Source organism: Papaver somniferum, chromosome 9, assembly GCF_003573695.1.
Source record: "Papaver somniferum cultivar HN1 chromosome 9, ASM357369v1, whole genome shotgun sequence".
Classification (NCBI taxonomy): Eukaryota; Viridiplantae; Streptophyta; class Magnoliopsida; order Ranunculales; family Papaveraceae; genus Papaver; species Papaver somniferum.
In genome coordinates this window covers 45,292,354-45,313,231 of record NC_039366.1, presented here as the reverse complement: position 1 = coordinate 45,313,231, position 20,878 = coordinate 45,292,354, and the positions used below count along the sequence as shown (strand labels likewise).

At 37.1% G+C, this 20,878-nt stretch overlaps 1 long non-coding RNA gene and 1 other non-coding gene across 2 annotated transcripts; both read left to right on the top strand.

Moving 5' to 3' along the window:
• Nucleotides 1-11,712: 11,712 nt before the first annotated feature.
• LOC113314635 lies at nucleotides 11,713-11,784 on the top strand. The gene has a single exon (XR_003342516.1). It is a non-coding gene; the product is annotated as a small nucleolar RNA Z267 (small nucleolar RNA).
• Nucleotides 11,785-14,001: 2,217 nt separating this feature from the next.
• On the top strand, nucleotides 14,002-20,674 carry LOC113310118. Its single transcript, XR_003340936.1, has 3 exons — nucleotides 14,002-14,140; nucleotides 14,655-14,768; nucleotides 20,486-20,674. It is a non-coding gene; the product is annotated as an uncharacterized LOC113310118 (long non-coding RNA).
• Nucleotides 20,675-20,878: the final 204 nt, after the last annotated feature.

The window sequence follows — 20,878 nt, the reverse complement described above, 5'->3', positions numbered from 1 at the left end:
TCACTTCCAAGTACTCCAATGATCCCAAAGGTTGTAAGTTTAGCATCACCGTTGTTGAAGATCCGTAGCTATAACAATGAGAAAGCATCGGTCTAGATCATTGTTATACAGTGTTATAGTATTATTACATATTGTCAATGTCCAATTGTATCACAACTTCAACAATAATACTATGGTGATATGTATAACTCCCCCTTAGTCAATATTCCATCTCACATGAAAACCACTCTCCCTTACACAATGATCCGAAAACCATATGTATTTGTAGTGTGAACTACATATTAATTCTCCCCCTTTTTGTCAATAAGATTGGCAAAGGTACAAGAACGGGATCATAATGAAATTCCCGTAAGAGACATTTCATGACTGAGAGAAAGAAACACACATCATCTTATTTAGATGCAATCATATAGCCGAAGCTAACAACATTCATCAAGGAGTTTAAAGATACAAGATAACCCCTCTAAAATTCCACAGTCGCACACCCCTCAAGATATGACCATTAAACACAAGTTGAAAAGAACTCTCCCCCATTAGATGTCATTCCCAAGGGAACAACAAGAGCGACCTTCATTTCGAAAGAAAAGAAGGATTTTTATTGGACACCAAAAACCATGAGAATGATTTTCTATATCCAAAACTCAATCAAATTAATCACAAGTAAACCCATGATTAATTTAACCGGAATATGCAATCAAATTAAACACACAAAGTGGTCAATTTAATTGATTGTGCTCAACATAAGTAAACTTACGGAAGACACGACTAACATAACCAATAGAAAATGATTAGGACAGCCGTTCATATACTCAACACAAGAAAAACTTATGGAGTATATGAATACTCAACTAGACTAATCACAAGAGAACCCATAATTAATCTAATTGGAATACACAACCAAACTAATTACAAAAGTAATCAATTTAATTGACATTTGATTTGCTTGACATAAGAAAACTTACAGATCAATAAATAAATAACCAAACAAGATGATTAATTTAGTTCCAAATTCTCAACATAAAATACCTTATGGAACAACCAACAAAGCTAATCATAAACTAATCAACTTGGTTTTATCGTGCTCAACATAAGACACATTAAGAGCCTCATATTATTACATAAAGAATGAATCAATGAAGATCAATACTGTGGAATACACAAGGATTCATTCTATATTCCATCACTATTTGCATAACGATATTTAATAGACATAATACTTAACCACAAAAGATTTTAACCTATCTTCCATCAATAGGCTTAACTATTGTGTTTGTCAAAAGTCTATTCATCCTTAACTCAATACATGAATACCGATCATGAACGACTTTACTTTTGACAAAATATGGGACAACACAGTTCACGGATGTAAACACCAATATCCCATAACACATTGCAATATCACAAATCATAAAGATTAAATACTGCAAACCATCATCCTCCAAATATTTTTAGAATCTAAAACCAATAAACCTAAAAAATAATACAAGAAGATGAAAAATAATAGCTATGTGTAGTCACAATCATTGCTATCCAATGCACTAGTTATTCTTCCAACTAAACCAAAAAGAATACATACTAGGCAACAATATCTTTGAGAAATTCTTTATCATTCCCGAACTCCTTGTCATCAACCACCATTGGTACATAAGGTTCGTGGAGAAAGGAGTTGATGTCAACAAACCGTCTTGGGTGGTTATGTCGAACCAGGGTTTTCTGAATTTTCAAAGATCTTAAAACGCAAGACTTTATTTCACAAATCTCTTTTCTTACTTCCTTCAACTCATCAAGAACACCGGAAAACTTCTGAGAGTTGGAAGGGACAACCCTTGTCTTTCTTGTATTCATCCTTTTTCTTTTCAAGGTGACATGTTTTCCATCCAAAGACATGATGCTTTGAGAACAGTTATTAACAACTGGTTTTTATGAGTGGAATTCACAATATCAACAGGCAGTCTTAAGATATAAAGAATATCAAAGAGGAAAAAGGAATGTAGGGTTTGAAACCTTTAAACAGGTTTGTGGATGTCCAACTCTAAACCCTATAAAGAGTAGAATTGTCGATAATAACCCTTTATTTTATTTGATAGACAGGAAAACAAACTTAGAAAAGAAGAAAAACTTTTCCTACAGCCTGTGCGTTCACAACCTTGTCTCTTTTGATCAGGCACATGAGACAAGGTTTACCAATCAACACAATTAATTTGTGCTCTGGTGAACAATGATAGACGCATTTATGTGTCTATTTTGTTCTCAATATTCTGTATTGTTAGACTCGATTAAGTACTTATTGTGTTATTTTGTGTTTTTGTAGATGTTTTTAGAGAAATAAGCCTTTGCGGCGAAATGAGCTCGAAAAGTAGTGTTTTACACCCCAGGATAATGTACCGGTGGCACCTCAAAAATGCACCGGAAGCGTCCTAGAAATGTACCAGAGGAACCCAGAAAAATTACTATTTCCACCCCAAAATTACTATTTCCACCCCAATTGCTAAAGGGACACCCTTACAGGATTAGAGGGAGGACACTTTTCTTCTCATAATTCAAAATTCATTTTTGGCGGGAAAATATATTCTCTCCCCGGCAGCGGCGCCAAAATGATTAGATATTTTTCGTGGTTGTAGTAGTGAAGGTTCGAACTCTAAGACTTGTGAAGGTGAAGGATTTTTAGATTGATAAAAATTATATACAAAAATATTGACAAATTAGTAGAGAGGTACTGGGACTAATGATTCGGCCAATCTTCATAACATAGGGCTCAATGATTTATTCTCAACAATAATCGCTCAAAACATATATGGACTCTTATTTTGCCAAAGTAGATTCTCAAAACATATATGAATTCCCTTGCAATTAAGAATGTCGAACTGGTATGATAGAAGCCAATACAATGATTATCGACCTGAATTTGAATATGGACATCATCCTTTTTATGACCATGTTGGGAATATTGGTTGGGAACGCCATCCTTTGGAAGGATATGGGTCATACCCTGGTGAGCCCAATTACTATCCACACATGCATCAGTCTTACGAGCAAGAAGATTATAGTACTAGTTCTTCGTCTTTAGAGGATACAATCAAACTATTGAAAAGTAGTCCTTTTTATGATCCCTCTGTTCCTATTCCTCCTTTAGAAGAGTCCCTCAGGGAGTTAGCTGAGTCGACGCGTAAGTTAGCTGAGATGAATAGTGTAATTCTAGACGAAAGAACTACAATAATGAGTGAACTTTCTATAGAGGAATCCCTCAAGCTGATGGCTGAGACGAACGAAAGACTTGCTCGAAATAATCTTACATTCCAAAATATTGTTTCTAATTTTGCCCTTGATGTAAATAGTGAATATTTGCCTAATTTAGAGGACGAGGTTAGAATAAAAGACACTACTTATTTAGATAAGGTTCAATCATATTCGTACTATGATGATGAGGATAGCAGTAATGAAGAATCTGAAATATGTAGGCATAGTGATCAGGAGTCTAGTAATCCAATTGAGCTGTATAGTGATTATATTATTTCTAGTTCAAATCCAAATAATTTTTATGATTATTCACCTATTCAAAAGGACGAGGATTTGATTAGGGATACCACCGTTTTAGACGATGTAGATTTTCCTTTTGATTACGAAGCCGATAGTGGTTTAGAGGAACGAGTTCATTTCGAAAATACTGTTTTAGAGTCTAGCGACTTAGAAACAATAGTCTTGGAAGAAGAAGATAGACCCGTAGAGATGAGTAAAGATGCACTACCTGATAATAACTTAGAAGAATCTCTTGAATATTTTAAGGACTCTGAATATACGGAAATTCAAGAAATAATTAGAGGTTTATCTAGAGACACTGAAAACTCTAAGTTTGGGGGTGATTATCACTTCCCTAGTGCCTTACCTTTAACTCTCAGAAAGTCCCCACACTTAGGACTTGATATCTGTGCCTCGACCATTTTACAAGATTACTTTCATACTCGTTTTCCCGAGCCTAATGATGTCCATGAAGGAGTTCAGTTATTAGAAACCCATCCTCTGGTTGATGTGGTTTTCCCAGGCTATGATACCCAGATTGACTTTGTTTTCCCACCAAATAGTTTTCTTCCAACTGTGGGAACGTTTCAAATGAGTCGAATATTAAGTTCTGAGACTAAGCCTAAGTACTTTAGGTTAATAGAATCGACACATTTTCCTAAGAATGAACACTACTCTCACTGTGGTCAACTTTGTAAGTCATACCTGATTGGCTTAGAGGATCCGCAATTATTTAGTTTATTACTTCGTGATTCTAAGTTCGTATTTGAGTTTTTACAGACTCTAAGACCTAGTGATTCGGATCCCATCTATGAGGAAACGCAGCCAATGAAAATATTCTATTTAGACCCTTTCATAGAACCTGAACCTGAACCGCAATTAGCGATAGTTTTCAGGAAACTAGGTAAGGGCATGCTATTATTGTCCACTTTCTTGGTTCATTGCAGTTTCCTTTGGTCAGCTCTATTTAGTTTTGAAGACCCACAGTTATTTCGACGTTACTTTATGGTTCGAGTTGACGAATCCTTTCCTAAGTCTGGCTGAAGACTTTAAACTTAGCACTTCTTGGGAGGTAACCCAATCTCATGCAACACGGTAATATCTTTCCTTTAACTCTTTTGCTTCAAATGGTAACAGTTTCTCCTTGTTCGTGCTTTTAATTTTATCTTTAGAACATTGTGGACAATGTTAGATTTAAGTTTGGGGGTATGGGAGAAACTTTTTAGTTGCAATAAATAAACTCCAGAGCCTAGAAATTTATGCGTATTTAGGATGGCACTAACCAATCTAAGTGGATGGAAGCATTTTGGTTGTAGGAGTTGAGGAACCAATCTAATTAGATGGAAACATCTAAAGAGTCTATTCATAAAAGCACAGAGCTCAGGTGTTAGAAATAACATGATAGTTTCACCATATCTCGTTGAGTCCTTTTCACTTCTATTTTTATTTTATTTTGTTTTTAAACTATGTACTCTAAGTGATTAGGTGGGGCACACGATTCAAGTTGTTACCACTGCTATGGTGAATTAGAGTGACTGAGTTACTAAAAAAAAAAGACCGGACCAGTTAGACCAATCGGAATAAGTATTAACACTTGGATAGCAATATGCGTGTGTTCTCCCTGTTTCCGTCGCCTAAGCAAGCGTGGAATGCAGGACCCGTGGGAACTATCGTTTAATCTGCTGACAAGAAGCATGCGCTTGGATCAAAAAGATCTATTCATGCCGTTAAGTAAAAAAAATAAATAAAAAAAAATGGTTATTGTTCTGTGTAGTCAACTGCTGGTTCCCTTGTATTTGCCAGTTTGTTGATCTAGATTTAAGTTATTGACTACTGGTTCCCTTGTATATGCCAGTTGTGTTGATATTAGTCAGACCGGTATCTCAGTCCATTAGGATAGGTTCATTCTGGCAGTGGCCTTCAGACAGATATGGGAAACGCCGTTCATTTAGTAAACATCAAAACCATCTATGTTTTTCTATATCCATCTCTTAATCTTTCCATGTGATTAATTTGCCTACGAATATGATGTCCATAGTGCAACTATTTGAGTAGAGCTCTGTCACGTATATATGAATTTTAGTATGCTTGAGTGCAAACTCGTGTACATCAATTGGAATTTCGCATCAGGGTACTTCCTCTTGTAGTCAATAAGTATGCCAACCAAGGAGATTCTTTAGTGCCTTCCAAGGTTCGTTGTAGATAGCTAGGGTCTGGAGTATTAAGGTTTTGTGGGTATATCTCTTGTAAGCCCTCCCGAGATTAACTCAGTTTTATTTTTGCTCGAGGACTAGCAAATAATAAGTTTGGGGGTATTTGATATACGCATTTATGTATCTATTTTGTTCTCAATATTCTGTATTGTTAGACTCGATTAAGTACTTATTGTGTTATTTGTGTTTTTGTAGATGTTTTTAGAGAAATAAGCCTTTGCGGCGAAATGAGCTCGAAAAGTAGTGTTTTACACCCCAGGATAATGTACCGGTGGCACCTCAGAAATGCACCGGAAGCGTCCTAGAAATGTACCGGAGGAACTAGAAAAATTATTATTTCCACCCCAAAATTACTATTTCCACCCCAATTGCTAAAGGGACACCCGTACAGGATTAGGGGGAGGACACTTTTCTTCTCATAATTCAAAATTCATTTTTGGCGGGAAAATATATTCTCTCCCTGGCAGATTTTCAAATTGATTTTCGATGGATTTGTGGAGAAACTAAATGGCTGGAATTATTTGGGTCATATCTATTGAGTATAACAAGATTATTCTGAGCGTTGGAATGAGTTAAATTTGGCTAGAATCCGCTAACTTTCAATCGAGAGTTAAACAGGGAAGATACGCTCGAGTTCTCTGTGAGAGGAATTTTTGGGAAGTTTTGTGGACTAAATGGGGAAGATATCTGATCTTCTTAAGTGTTTATGCAACTATGGAAGTATTACAGCTCATATGCGCAGGCAGAGGGGATGGAGAAGATCATATCTCCGCTGACAGTGAATAAAATGGAAAAATATATTTTCCGAGTAATGGAGAATTATATGGAGTGAATGAGCGAGATTCGATGGGTCTGTTAGCTATAAATAGGTTGCTGGGGTTGAGCAGAGAGGGTGTCGAGAGTCTGGGGGGCTGAGGAGAGCCAGAGAAGAAGAAATTCGAGTTTTCCCAAACTCGGTTTCTACTTCTGCTGCTGCTGATGAACATGAAGAACGGACCTGCAACATCAGTCGTTTTTCTACAGTAGTAACGACTAACACCTGTGGGTCGTAATCGGGCAGTCTTATTTTCCACAGCGTTTGCGACAGAGCTTCAGCAGTCTTATTTTATCACTGAGGGTCGTAGTTCTATGGTTTTATTGTATTTCTCATATTCTCATCATTTGTAAACCATTTTTGAGCCATAATAAATTATTTTGAGAGCATTTTTACTATGATGAGTTAAACCCCAACACTGGGACGACGGAGGATGCCGAGCTTCATACATGGGTAATTTTATTAATTCTTTTTAAGACTTTTGCATTAAAAATTAATTGAAATATGATTTGATTAAATTGGGTGTTATTTGATTAGATGGGTCATGCTTAGCTTAGGTGATTTGATGTTCCATGCTTAACATTTACAATCAATGTTTTGAGAATCTACTTTGGCAAAATAAGAGTCCATATATGTTTTGAGCGATTATTGTTGAGAATAAATCATTGAGCCCTATGTTATGAAGATTGGCCGAATCATTAGTCCCAGTACCTCTCTACCATTTGTCAATATTTTTGTATATAATTTTTATAAATCTAAAAATCCTTCACCTTCACAAGTCTTAGAGTTCGAACCTTCACTACTACAACCACGAAAAATATATAATCAAACAACAATTTGTCCACCAACTTCCTCTTGAGAGGAATCCTCTGACCTATGTCTATCAAAACGACTTGACCATACTTTCTTCTCAAATGGTCTTGTTTTGTCTTTGGAAACTGACTTCTTAAACGATGATAAAATCCTACATACCTCAGCGGTCTTCTGAGCAAGTTTAAGCTTCCTTGCTAATTAATTTGCTCTTCGTTGAAGTTTGTTGGCGTGCCTCATTTGATGTTTGTACTTGTAACATCTTGAAAGTTCATGACCCTTTTGAGAACAAAACGAGCACGTCGATCTTGGATAATATCCAGGCGTCTGTGGTGCGATTGCAACTAGACACAAGGTAGATCCTGAAACATCACAAACAGAGTTTCCAAAGGATGGGTCAATTGATTCTTCCAGCTTGATTGGATTCTCATATTCACCGAAACCATCAAGGTTGATATATGTATTGCTACAGTTATCAAAATCAATGTTCTTACATAGAAGACTGACACTTGATTTCCTATCTTCATCAGAATCATAGATCTCAGACATCTCATCAAGTGTTACAGCAAGACCTTTGTTCCCAATGTATTTTCTCCGATTAGGGAATTCATTTGAAAAATGACCAAAACCTTTACATTTAAAGCACTGTGGCATGTCCTCGTCAGCATCCCTGTTTTTAGGAGGTATGCGATTGTGAGGTTTATCTGACGACTTAGGTTTGTCTCTTGAAAACCGTTTACTTCTCTTCAATAGAAGGTCCCTAAACTGTCTTGTGATCAAGGAGACTGATTTGTCAAGATCTTCATCCGAAAAATCACCCTCAGACTGATCACCCTCAAAGACATAAACACTTTTACTCTTATCAAGTAATTTAGTGTTCTTCTGTACTTTAAAGGCAACATCCTTTCCGATTTTGGATGTATGCTCATGATCAAAGATCTTTAGCTTTCCAACGAAGGTATTTCTGGAAATATTATCAAGGTTATTTCCCTCAACGATGGCATGCTTCTTAGACTCGTATCTAAATGGAAGCGATCTGAGAATTTTCATCACAATGTCCTTTTCAGGAATAGTCTTACCCAATGCAAAATGCATTAACAGTTTCAGACACTCTGTGATTAAACTCATCAAACGTATCTTCATCTGCCATACGAAGGTTCTCCCAATCGGAATTAAGGTTTTGAAGCCTAGCTTCCTTTTCACTAGAGTTACCTTCAAATACGTTTTCTAAGATATCCCAAGCATCTTTAAACCTAGTGCAGTTTGTCACATGGTGCTGAAGACTTTGGGTAATGGCATGTATGATGGCATTCAAACCGTCGGAATTTTGCTTTGCAGCATTTATCTCAGCAGGGCTGTATTCACCAATAGGTTTGGGAACGTTTGCATCTCCAACTGCCACAGCGGGAACATCATAGCCATTAACAACATATACCCATGATTGAAAATCATGTGCTTGAAGAAAAGCTCGCATAACAATTTTCCACCATAAGTAATTAGAGCCATCGAAGACTGGTGGTACGTTAATAGATATAGAACCTATGTCCATAGAGTCAGATCTCTACAAACACAGACTTGTAAGGTCTTGAACGTGTTTGCCTTCTCTCATACCAATTGAAAAAGCGGGGGGTCTAACAACACCACCCAATATTTCGCTTAACAATCTGTATAGACTAACTCCGAAACACTATCTAGAGAATCAACTATACAGTCAGACTCAATCTAGGTAAAAGTATCTCAAGGATTTAATATCTCTCTCTTGTTTTGATTTAATCAAGCTAATAGAAATCAGCGAGTCTTTAATCAAACACAAGGAATAACTTGGACGGTACCAAAGACCAATGTCCAAGGATCAATCAATGATAATCCACAACCAAAGGTTGGATTAATCCAATTGATGGTCTAACGCACAACCTGTATTATTTCAATTATATAAAATATAATGCGGAAAAGAAATAACACAGACACCAGAAGTTTTGTTAACGAGGAAACCACAAATGCAGAAAACCCCCGGGACCTAGTCCATATTGAACACACATTGTATTAAGCCGCTACAGACACTAGCCTACTCCAAGCTAACTTCGGACTGGACTGTAGTTGAACCCCAATCAGTCTCCCACTGATCCAAGGTGCAGTTGCACTCCCTACGCCTCTGATCCCAGCAGGATACTATGCACTTGATTCCCTTAGCTGATCTCACCCACAACTAAGAGTTGCTACGACCCAAAAACACAGGCTTTGACAATAAACAAATCAGTCTCACACAGACAAGTCTATCAAAGGATCAATCTGTCTCCCACAGAAAACCCTAAAGTTTTTGTTCCGTCTTTTGATAATAATCAAGGTGAACCAGAACCGATTCATAATCCGGTCTTATATTCTCGAAGAACAACCTAGATTAATCAATCACCTCACAACAATCTTAATCGTATGGTAGTGAAACAAGATGTTGCGGAATCACAAATAATGAGACGAAGGTGTTTGTGGTTACTTTTTATATCTTGCCTATCAGAGAGGTTAATCTCAAGACAATCAATATGATTGTACTCGTACGATAGAAGATGCAATATCAGATCACACAACTACGATAAAAGTAGTATCGGTTTGGCTTCACAATCCCAATGAAGTCTTTAAGTCGTTAACCTGGTTTTAGAAGAAGAAAACCAAAGGTTAAAGGAGAACCGACTCTAGATGCAAACTAGTATCATACGTAAGGTGTGGGGATTAGTTTTTCCGAGTTGCTAGATGTCCCCTTATATAGTCTTTCAAATCAGGGTTTCGCCTTGGTCACAAAGAAAACACTATCCACCGTTAGATGAAAACCTGATTTAGATTCAAGCTAATATATCTCAACCGTTAGATCGAAATCTTAGCTTGTTATACACACATGAACTGCACGCTTCTAGGTTTGTTAACCGTACCCAAACGTGTGCATTGTTGGCTCAACAATAGTCAACCAAAAGGTTATCCATTAGAGCATTTCATACCAACCATATTCTTCTTCGCCATAACTAGTTCAATTGACTCAAATGAACTAGTTAGAGAGTTGTTCAATTGCAAGGAAATCTCATGTACTAACACAAGACACTATTGAAGCAAAGATGATTCGATTCAATGAATCGGTTCATGAACTTTATAGCCACGGTTTGCAATTGCATTCCTTAGTATTTATAAGTTTAGGTTCAAAATTCATCTTTAGATATATAATTCGCAGACTAGGTTCGCGCACTTAAGATACTGGACAGAGTTTACAAACTCCAGCAGAAATTCTCGGTATGAGAACTTCGCCGGTTCGCGGACTGGGTTCGCGTACTTGGCTCACGCAAGTAGTTTGTCAACTCCAGCATAAATTCTCGGGTTTGAGAACTTCGGCAGTTCTCGGACTGAGTTCGCGGACTTGGTTACAAACCATTCTTTCAGCATAGGACTTATGTACATATGTGTTTCCACAACATACTTATGTCCATCATTGGTTATGCAATCTAAACTCTCATTCCAATCATTGAAACATTCTTAGAGGATGTTATATAGTTGTTACACCATTTATCGTCAAAGAAATTTTCAAAGTGATTGAAAGATATCATGACTTTCGTCACTAGGTAAAGATAAACACGGTCGAAGCGAAACGCTTACCAACACATATTTCGAGATATAGATAGGCGAGGTATACTCGGCTCGAAATACCAACTGTGTATAATCTAAGTCTATATATATAGCATACGACTTTTTGTCTCAAGAAGTAGGAGATAGAATAGATAGACTTTTGAGTGACAGATAAGTTCAAGTCTTCACATACCTTTTTGTCGAGAAGTTCCACCGGTTCCTTGAGTAGTTCTTCTGCTTGTTTGATGAATCACCATGAAGTCCTTGAGCTCAACTACACTTATTATCCTAGTCCGAGACTTTGTTATAATAGACTAGAAATCAAGACTTATAGTTTTGATCACTAACATTGACAAACATGCTTGAGATAACAACGCATGCGAGTTTGACCGAGCAGTGCTCTAACAAGCTGGATTACATTTGCAATATGGTAGTTTCCATAATCATTTTCAATTTCTTATTTTGTAATGTATAATTAGTTAACCATCATTTTAGTTACATTTGGGATGATTCATTGTCGCATCTCCCACAAACCTCTGTACTTTTCTATATCTTGTTCAGGCATATAAATTTACTAGAGAACAGTGGGGAAATAGATAGATAGTTTGAGGTAATGATTGATATGAAGAGATAAGTTGAAAAGAAAAGACAAAAGGAAAGAGATTTTGAAGCTTTTATTAAGTTAATCCTATCATGTTTGTGCAATGGATTTGGCTTGTTTTCTGTTTGTTTTTTTTTTTTTTTAAAATTTCTTGACTAGTGCCGATGATGGTTTTGAATATACTATGAGTTAATAGCCGCGAACACATCTTAGAATTGAGGCATTGCTCACTGATTTGTTTTTACATTTTATTGCACAATTATTTGCTAGTAATATTACGAGCAAGTACCGTCGGTTTTTGGTCTTGAAACCAACATAAGTGTTTTTTTTTTGTAATTTGTGTTCAAAACAATGTGTTGTATTTGTGCTTCAGGCTTGGGTTTATTTTAAAAAAACTCTTTAAAACATATTGGTTATTCTGCCTTTGAGACCATTGTTACCAATTTAAAACAACTCTTTCCTGGTCTTGGTCTGGGGTATACTTTCATAAACATATTGAACGTATGTAGTGGTAGAATAGTGGGATTAGATATGTATGTGACTATGTATGTGAATATCATCGTATAACTATGTTGCAGGTGGAACTTTTACTCACGACCATGTATATATGCATAAGTGAGTACCATATCGTATCAACACCGCACAGATGAGCAGCTAACAAGGTACAATCCTCATATACTTTCCAGAGATAGTTTGTGCTGGTGATGGACAATTAACAAGGTCTGATTTCCATTCTTTGTTTACAAATTTAATCTTTAATCGTGTTAGAAATGACATATTTGCAAAGTTCGATTTCACGCCTAGTTACTAGTCATAGTAGAAATATACCAAAATATCATTTATTCTTCCAGTTAGTTGTATTTTTCACCCTCTTAGCTTCTCTAGTGTTAGCAGGTAAGCTTGAAGCTTATTAGCATTCTAAAAAGTCAATAATTAACTAATTGTCCTTAGAACATTGTTATTTTTTGGACTTGTTTATGCGATTTTATGTAAAGTCGTCGTTTGCAGGGTTGAGGTATATTATGCAAATTTGTGGTGCAATGGTAGCACAACTGCCTCTAGGTCAGAAAATGTGTGTTCGATTCACGTTAGGTTCACTAATTTTAATGCATCAATTTTTGAAATCAACATTGGTTGTTGACACTAGATATTGGGGTCAACTTTGGTTGTTGATACCATTTTCTGGGATCAACTTTGGTTGTTGATACCATAAACTCTGAACGTTTTCTGAATTTTTAATTTTGTGGATGAACTTCTGTTGACATTATATTATTTATTTATTTTATTTTTTGTTTTTTGTTTTGGGGATCAACTTTGGTTGTTGACATCATATTTGGAGATCAACTTCGGTTGTTGACATCATATTTTTTTTTTCTTCTGATTTTTGCGTTTGGGATCAACTTCAGTTGTTGACACTATATTATGGTGCCAACTTCGGTTGTCGACACTATATTATTATTATTTTATTTTATTATTTTGATTTTATTTTTTTGGATCAACTTCGGTTGTTGATATCATATTTTGGGGATCAACTTCGGTTGTTGATACCATATTATTTTTTATTTATTTTCTGACTTTTTTTTGGGGATCAACTCCCGTTGTTGACACCACAGGCGGTGGTGGTGGACTAATGGCGGCGGCGCCGACAGTGGTGGTCGTGCTGGTGGCGGTGTGGACTGGTGGCGGTGGTGGACTGGTGGTGGTGGATTGGTGGAGACGGTGGTGGTGGATTGGTGGTGACGGTGGTGATGGTGGTGGTGGTGATGGTGGAGTTGGAGGTGGCGTTGGTAGACTGGTGGTGGTGAAATGAGAGGAATATTTTTTTTAAATAAAAATAAATGTTTGTGTGATAAAATAAGAAAAAATTATATAATAAAGGGTATTAATGTAATCCATCTTTAAATGGATGAGGTGAGCGGTATATTTATTGTGTAATAGGGGTATATTTGTTGGTCATGAAAACTAAGGGTATATAATTAATGTACCCCTTAGTGGGAATTGAATAAATGACCCTCATTTTCATGACAGACAATGAGATTAATATTCCCCTTCTCTTATCTCCCCTTCTTTAAAGCACTAAGTCATTTGAGTTCCCACGTCGCACGGTGAGCATAACGCCTCCCTCAAATTAAATTAGATAAAAGCTCTCACACAGAGCAATTCTGGAAAGGACAAGTGGCAGAATTTTGTTGGTCGAAACATTAAAAGCTGGATTACACTCTGTTTACACCCTACATTTAACTGGTCATTAATAACACCGTTAGCAAAAACGTGGGTATACAATACTTATGTGAGGATTTACACCGAACTAAAAACTTACACTTTGTTTACACCAAAAACTTAACTGTACCTTATTGACGTCCGTTAAGTGTATAATACGTTCGTTAAATTGTCATCATCTAAAACCATTTCTTTTTATTTTCTTCTTCAGTTCTTCCGTAAAAAAACGGCTGCCATAGTTCCCATCTTCTGAACTCAGAAGAAAGTAGAACTCGATGACTTCAATGGCGAACCAATCATGGACCGAGATTATAAAATTTCAATATAAAAATCAAGAAGAAAGAAGTTGGACTATCCTCTCCGGTGAGATTTTCTTCATCTTAATTTACACCGACATTTATTTTCTTTTATTAGGGTTTCCAAAAATCAATATGTTCAATATATCTGATTTGTTTGTAAAAATCAATCGATTTTTATACTGTTGATCAAACTTCTTTTTCTATTTTGTTAATTTTAGGTATCATTAGGTTTGATTTAACTCTTCCGTTACAGATACAGTTATCACAAAAAATAAAAAAAGATCTCTCCTCAGAAAAATATCCCTCTGACTTCAATCCCTTTGATTCAGGGTAATCTCTTAATTGTTTGATTAACTTATCATCCAAATACAGTATCTTGGCTTCGCTGTTTGACTGTGGTGATAAATGGCGTAGATTAATTGACGGTTGATTTGAGCTCTGTAATGAGTTCAATATGAATTTATGTGAATTTTATTGCTGTGTAAGGGTGTTTGCTAAAATGCCTAAATGAATTGATTAGTTTTTATGCTACTGTAAGGATGTTGTTGCCGATTGAATGAGGGGTTTAATGGGTTCAGGTGGTGTTAAATGTTGTCATCAGTTGGAGGACATGGTCTGGGTAGGAGGCGGAGTTGTGTTTGGCAGAGAGAATGCTCACTGAGCATGCAGATGTCATAACTTTTGATGGCAAGGTACTACTTTACTAGCATCTTTTTTTGTATCAATTTTTATGCAAGCCTTAATTAGTTAAGTTGTGATGAAATCATAGGCAAGCCATACTATGTTAGAATAACAATGGTCTGCATGATTTCTAAAGTGTTTTTTTCCTTCTAATTATAGTATTTGCAACTTGAAACACTGTAGCGGGATATACACATTCTGTTTAAGTGTAAACCTTTCCCATATTTTATATTTTGACTACTCTGAGGCATTCTTGATTAGTACGTCCACAAATTAGTACATACTATCCCGTGGTCCATGTAAAGATTCTTTGTTTGGTAATGGACTAATGTGTTATATTCCTACTTAATCAAACATGAAATGAAAGGATAAATTTTCAAACCTCACGATCTGAGACCTCTAGTTATGAGAAACTAGCCAAAAATGGTAAACAACAATACTCAAATTCATTCATTAAACTTGCCGCAATTAGGGTCTGTTCTTACACATTTAATGAATAAGAAAATATTGGTCAAGATAATGACCAATCTGTGCGAGACACATGTAGTAATCCTACTGAAGGAGGATAAGAATACTAACTATCCCATGCTAATTATTCAGGGCTACCAACCAGCTTATTATAAGTAGATGCACTCCACACAATAACCCTTAGGTACATGACAATACCACCCCTCTACCAAATCCTTGTCCTCAAGAATTGAAATCAGGAAAATGAGCATGGACATTTGTAGAATCCTCCCAAGTAGCATCTTCAGCTGAAGAATTGGTCCACTGGATGAGTAATTGGTCCACAGTGCTGCCATGTCTGGTGATGCTTCTAGTATCAAGGATAGCAGCTGGATGAAGAAGAATCTGGCCAGCATCATCCACAACTGGTAACTCAGTGGAAGAAGTTTGTGTATTGCTAATGCACTTCTTCAGCTGGGAGACATGAAAAACAGGATGTATCCTGGAGCTAAGAGGCAGTTGAAGCTTGTAAGTCACTGCATCTATCTTCTGAATGACCAAAAATGGGCCATAGTATTTGGCAGAGAGCTTCAAATTTTTTTCTGAGTGCTATTGAAGATTGTCTGTAGGGTTGGAGTTCGAGGTAGACTGCATCACCTACTTGGAGAGACCTATCAACCCTCTTTCATTGGCATAGTGTACCATCCTTTCTTGATCCTTGTGTAGTGACTCCTTGAGAATATCTAAAGTAGAATCTCTCTGCTTCAAGTAATCTTCAACAACTTTGATAGATGTGATGGTTGTGGAGGGAAAAGCAAGATGAGGTGGATCATAACCATACAAAGCCTTGAAAGGGCACATCTTGATGCTGGTGTGGAAGTTGGTGTTATACCACCATTCAGCTAGTGGAAGCCACCTGAACCAGTGCTTAGGTTTATGACCAGTCATGCATCTCAAATAATTCTCTAAGCAAGCATTAACTCTCTTTGTCTGGCCATCAGATTAATGATGATAATCTGTGCTAAGGCATGAGGATGGTGCTGAGAGCTTTGAAAATATCTTGCCAAAATAAACTGGTGAAGACCTTGTCTCTATCAGAGACAATTGAAGCAGCTAAGCCATGCAACCTGAAAATCTGGTTGATAAATTCTTTTGCCACTGTAATGGCTGTGTATGAGCGAATCAAAGAAATGAAATGTGCATATTTAGTCAATCTATCAACTACCACCAGAATGACAGTTCTTCTCACTTGCAGGTAAGCCCTCAATGAAGTCCATTGAGATGTGTTGCCATGCTGAGTCAGGAATTAGGAGAGGTTGCAGTAAGCCAGCAGGTGATGTATGCTCCCTTTTGTTTCTTTGGAAAATGTCACAAGATGAGACAAAAAGCAAAACATCTTGTTTCAGGTTAGGCCAGAAAAAGTAAGTTTTGGCTCTGACATAAGTACCTTGTATACCAGAGTAGCCCCCACTGAAGAAGAATGCACAGAAGCTAGAATTGTTTGTCTAGTAATTTGCTCCACTGATAATGTACAATCTGTTCTTGTATCTCAATATGCCTTCACTATAAGTAAAATGTGGCACTGCAGAAGGATTCACTAGAAGCTGAGGAAGAATGAGTTGAACTTTGGGGTCATCTACATAGCTGGTAATAATGTCCAAAGCCCATAGTGGTGTGGAAATGGCTAGCATGTTGCACTCAGCAGGCAGGTGTGGTCTTCTCGACAAGGCATCATCTACCTTGTTTTCTGCACCTCTTTTGTACTTGACTTCATAATCAAAACCAAGTAACTTAATCAGCCATTTTTGCTGAAGCACTGTACTAATTTTCTGTTCCAGAATGTACTTAATAGTTTGACGGTCAGTTGAGATGATAAAGTGATGGCCTTGTAAGTAATGCCTCCATTTAGTTACATCTTGAGCAATGACAATCATTTCTTTCTCATATGTGGATAGAGCACTTGCTTTGGGACCCAAAGGTTGGCTGAAAAAAGAAATTGGTTTGCCTTCTTATAATAAGACAACACCAATACCATTATCACAAGCATCAACCTCAAGAATGAACTCCTTTGTGAAATCAGGGAGAGCCAGCACTGGAGTAGTAGACATTGTTGTCTTGAGGTGCTGAAAAGCAAGAGTAGCAGCTGGAGTCCACTGAAATGCATTCTTCTTGAGTAAGTTAGTTAAGGGTCTACTGATAATCCCATAGTGTTGGACAAATTTCCTGTAATAACCAGTCAAACCAAGAAAGCCCCTTAAATCTTTGATATTTGAAGGTGTAGGCCATGTGGTCATAGCTGAAACTTTGGAAGGATCAGCTTTGACACCTTCAGAAGAGATGATATGACCCAAATATTCTAATTCTTGTTGGGCAAAACAACATTTGGAGAGTTTGGCAAACAGCTGATGAGTCATCAGAATGCTCAAAGTGATTTCCAAATGTTTGAGATGATCCTCCAAGCTGGAACTAAAAACCAAGATATCATCAAAGAACACAAGTATGAACTTCCTCAAGTGATCTTCAAAGATGTCATTCATGAGAGCTTGAAAAGTGGCAGGTGCATTAGTTAATCCAAAGGGCATTATTTTAAACTCATAATGGCCCTGGTGTGTTCTAAAAACAGCCTTGTAAATGTCCTTAAAGTAGACCCTGATTTGATAGTACTCAGACCTTAAATCAATTTTTGTAAACCAGACAGCACCCTTGAGTTCATCTATAACAGGAATAGGAAATTTGTCTTTGATAGTGATGCTATTGAGCCTTCTATAGTCTACACAAAACCTCCAAAAATTGTCTTTCTTTTTTACCAATAGGATAGGAGCAGCAAAGGGACTATGGCTATGTTGTATGATGCCAGATTGCAACATGTCTTTGATCAAGTCCTCCACCACATCCTTTTGAACATAGGGGCATTTATAGGGTCTGAGATTGGATGGTTTAGAATGAGGTTTAAGTGGGATAGTATGATCTAAGCTCCTTTGAGGTGGAAGCTTAGTTGGTTCTGAGAAAATATCTTGAAATTGCTCTAAAAGTGCTGATATCTGAGGTGGTACTGGGGTTGGAGATAAAGAGGTGGAAATAGAAAATAGCTGACAGAAAGACCATGTGAATGCTTAGTGAAAAATGACCTTAGGACATTACCACTCATCATAGATAAAAAAGATTTTCCATGAGAACCAGAGAGTGTAATTTTCTTCCCATTGTGTTTAAAAGAAATTGTAAGTTTAGGGAAATAGAAAACAACATCACCTAGTTGTTTGAGCCAGTCTGCTCCCAGCACCATGTCACCGCCCCCAAGAGGTAAGAGTCTCAGTGGAGCACCAAATTTGTAACCCTGCATAGTCCATCCCAGCTTAGAACACCCACCAGAACTAATGGTCTTGTTTTCATTGGCCACAGTGACCAACATATGTGCCGTGGGTTCAACTGAGCATTGTAATTTCTTGGCCAAGTCACTATCAAGGAAACTGTGAGTGCTGCCAGTGTCAATGAGGACTGAGATGGAGTGCTTGTTTAGAAGGCCTGGAATCCTGATAGTTTCCCCATTAACTTGTCCAATGAGAGCATTCAATGAAATCTCCATATCAGACTCCACTGGAGAAGCAATATCTTCAGAAGGATGGGCTTCAAAAATTTCTTCATGGTGAAGTTGTGGTGCAGTATCAACCATGAAAAGCTGTTGTATGGTACAAATGTGGCCTGGCCTATAAACTGCATCACAATTATAACAAAGACCTTGTTCTCTCCTCTTTCTGACTTTCTCAGGAGTAAGTCTAGTGATAGGGGGAAGAGAGGAGGTGTGTGGTTTAGATGGTGGTGTGACTGAAGATGGTTTAATTGAGGAGGGAGTACTGTTGGACTGTTTTGGAGCTTGTAGAGAATTGATAGTTTTAGATGAAGAATAACTGTTATAGTAAGGCTTGGGTGTAGGCTTATAAAGTTTTTGTTGCGACAAAACAGTTTGTTCCTGCATCTTTGCTAGGGAGAAAGCTCTCATCAGGGTAGTTGGGTGGAACATCAGCACAGAATGTTGAATGTCTTCTTTGAGAGCACCAATAAAACTTTTGATAAAGAAGCTCTCAGGTAGATCAGGGTGTATGCTGAGTAATAGAGCTTTAGCAGACTCAAATTCCTCAAAAAATTCATCAACAATAGTTTTATGCATCAATTTATTGAAATTATCAACTATATTCTCATTAGCAGGATTTTCAAATCGGATGCAAGCCTGTTCAGTGAGTTCAGACCAAGTAATAACAGTACGAAAAGATTGAAGGTTATAGAGCCATTTTTCAGCCTTACCCTCGAAGTGCATAGACGCCATTTTGATTTTCTGTGTCTCATCCCTAATGTCATGAAGATGAAAGTAATGATTGCACTTCTCAATCCAGCCCCGTGGGTTATCACCATCAAAGCGCGGAAAATAAAGCTTAGGCATACGAGGTGAAGGATGAACATCTCGATGTCCATAGTGTGCTCCAAACGTATATCGATCATCCTCATGGGGATTACGCTGGTGAGAAGACTCTGCTCGATTTGAATCGTCTTGATTTTTGTAAGTTGAACAAAAAAATTCTGCAAAAACCTCCATTTGTGCTTTCAAATCTTCTTTAGTTATCATTGCTTCCTTGATTGAGCGTAAATCAGATTGAATCGTAACGATCTGTCGCTGCTGTGTATCATACTTATCTTGTAAATCCTTGCAGGTTGGGTTTCCACTTCCTCCCATGGTGAATCAGGAAAGAAACGGATCTAGATACCAATTGTTATGTTCCTACTTAATCAAACATGAAATGAAAGGATAAATTCTCAAACCTCACGATCTGAGCCCTCTTGTTATGAGAAACTAGCCAAAAATGGTAAACAACAATACTCAGATTCATTCATTAAACTTGCCGCAATTAGGGTCTGTTCTTACACATTTAATGAAGAAGAAAATACTGGTCAATAGAAGGACCAATATGTGCGAGACACGTGTCGTAATCCTACTGAAGGAGGATAAGAATACTAACTACCCCATGCTAATTATTCAGGGCTACCAACCAGCTTATTATCAGTAGATGCACTCCACACAATAACCCTTAGGTACATGACATAATGGTAGTTGTTCCATATGTTCTGATTGTCATGTTTATCTTATGTCTTATTCACATTTTGTTCAAGGTAAACTCCAGGCACTATTTCCTTGGCCTATTGCACCAGAGTTGAGACTGTTGGGTGACTAAAACATTAAGATGTAGTTTATTGATAATAAATTAATGATTTTTTTTATTTTCTGTTGCAGGAAGAAGATTTGAAAGAAATACTACACATCTAGAGTTTGCGGATATTCCTTCGGGAGAGTTCATCAAGCACACCCTAATGCGTTGTACGCTAGACAAGCTAGCAAGAATATGTAATACTCTATTTTGTGCTTTTATTTTTGTACAATAAATTTCGTTGGGTAATAAAGTTTTTTCATCAAAAACGGAAATCACTAGCAATAAATCTATGAGAAGGTTTAAGTAGGTAATTCAAGTATCTGAAAAGAGTTGGTTTTGTGATCCAATTTCATTAAAGTTTATTGGAATATATAGGAATTCCATGGTTAAGGGAGGATAATAACTGTAGAGGAGATCACTTAAATTCATAGTGGTTTACCGTAATTCTGCTGCTAACCCCGCGAAGAATGTGACCT